The 2202-nt window shown below is 32.6% G+C and overlaps 1 long non-coding RNA gene across 1 annotated transcript; it reads right to left on the bottom strand.

Annotated features, from left to right (window-relative positions):
- Positions 1-538: 538 nt before the first annotated feature.
- Positions 539-1975, bottom strand: LOC132721031 (uncharacterized). Its single transcript, XR_009624416.1, has 3 exons — positions 1927-1975; positions 1278-1403; positions 539-665 (listed from the first exon to the last, which is right to left on the bottom strand). It is a non-coding gene; the product is annotated as an uncharacterized LOC132721031 (long non-coding RNA).
- Between the last annotated feature and the right edge of the window lie 227 nt (positions 1976-2202).

The following is a 2202-nucleotide window of genomic DNA, read 5'->3' as shown; positions in this document are numbered from 1 at the left end:
ACATTTAATATTATGATTCTAATAAAATATTAACTTTTAACTGATGTTTTTTAACATCTGACCCATTTCAAAAATTTCATTTATTTTAGTTTCATTCATTGTTTTCTTGTTCAGGACACATGTGCTTCGTCTTGGGGCCCCTATGCCACTTGTCATGAAAATTGCACAAAAGTGTCACATGATAATCCATATGAACACATCTTAAATATTTACTTTTTCATGTTAAATGTTGAATTATGCTTAAACTGATGCTACATGTAGGCAGCATGGACAATACCTTGCACTTTTCAGTTCCATCCATACACAGGCTTAGTCAAAACATTTCCAAATTGCTGTTTGGGACCATTTTAGCTATTTATTTCTTTCTAATAGGCTGACTTTCTCAAACAAGAGGGTTACAGTACAATGGTTGTTAGCGTTTAGTGTGACAGTATGTACCTAAACATCAAGTTAAGTTTTTAACTATGGAAATATTTTACATATGGTTAGCACATCTTTATAATATGTGTGTTGGAAAAAGTATAAAAAAGTGCCTGAATAAATTTTAAGATGCTTCCTTTATTGGAGTCTGTTTTTCAATTAATATTTGCAAGTCTTGAAATCTGTTCTCTGCCAGAGCTTCTCTTATTGTCTTGAAGAATTGAAAATAGTGGTGAAAATTATGTCTGAAATAGAAAGACAAGTAAAACAAACTTAACTTCCCTCATAATGACCCATCTGTTTGTCAGAGTAATAAAGGGGCAACATTGTAAAAACTAGTCTTATGAATGGATATCAACAGGACATTCATGGATGTTAATAAAAAAATTGACATATTAACAAATAACTAAAAGATGTGTGTACATAAGTATATGTTATTTGAATATATTATATAGAATAGGTATAAAAACGTTTGATGTCCATGGCTGAGTGGCTAAGGTCATCAGCGTCAAACCACTCGCCCCTCAATACTGTGGGTTCAAATCCCACCAGGAACCAAGGAATGTCAGTGGTTCTACTCAAGTATCCACTCATGACTGAAATAATGCATGGAGGGGCACATCATTGTCATAATAGAAATTAAGCCCCTTACAGTAATGATATTTGCTGCACAGAAAATGGTGGGTCAATTGCACAAATTAATCAGGTTACAGGTCAGACCTGAAACTTTTGTTCCCTTAACTACATAAATTTTATCATAGATTAATGAAATAAACCCCTTTAGTTACAGTATAACCAAGTTTGTATATGATAAGTTGATAACAATTAACATACTATGTACTAGTAAAAACACTTACATCATCAATAATGTTGATGCCAGAAGTTCAGATGTATTTAGTAAATGATTTATGTAAGCCTTGGTAAAATTTTCACATGCATAGCATTTACAGTCTGCCAACAGGGGAGAGAAGTCCTCCATATATCTGAAATATATAATGAACAAGGGAGATAATTAACAACATATTTCAAGTACATAATAAGCAAGGGAGAGCAATCATCAATATATCTAAAATATATAATGAACAAAGGGAGATAATTAACAACATATTTCAAGTACATAATAAGCAAGGGGAGAGCAATCATCAATATATCTGAAATATATAATAAAACAGGGGAGACAATCAACCACATATTTCAAGTACACGATAAGCAAGAAAAATCATCTAGATATCTGGGGTGCGTTTCATAAAAGAATCTTACTGCTACAACTTTCAATCGTGTGTAACTAAAGACTGGGAGATGTAAACTTTTAGTCAAAGGGTTCCTTTCACCAGTACATGATACAGGGAAAGCTACAGACTGAATTTGTAGCTTTAAATGAGGTATATCCTTTCAGGCAATCTCAGCACCTGTGAAATTAACACGATGATTTTGAAATTTTAAAAGTTGTATATAGTAATTCATGATTCTAGGCAAATGACAAACTTTAAAATCAAGCAACTTTACGTTTGATCATTGACATTTATTGACAGACTGGTGGCATGCTACAGTCCTGTATCTCTGGGTTATATTTGTAATCATACTTGAACACACAAGAGCATGCCCCCTCTCCGTCACCACATAAGGATATCTTAATTATTAAGGTATTTAACCAGCTGAATTTGTAAAATGGATTTGCCCCAGTTTTGAAAATTGAAACAATCTAAGTTTTTCAATATTAAAATACAAACATGATATTGTCAGTATACAGTCTGCTCAGATTGTATACAGTCTGCTCAGATT

The sequence above is a fragment of the Ruditapes philippinarum genome, unplaced genomic scaffold (genome assembly GCF_026571515.1).
Source record: "Ruditapes philippinarum isolate M1 unplaced genomic scaffold, ASM2657151v2 ctg19260_1_1_1_1, whole genome shotgun sequence".
Lineage (NCBI taxonomy): Eukaryota > Metazoa > Mollusca > Bivalvia > Venerida > Veneridae > Ruditapes > Ruditapes philippinarum.
The sequence above is the reverse complement of the archived record's forward strand: the minus strand, read 5'-3'. Positions and strand labels throughout refer to the sequence as shown.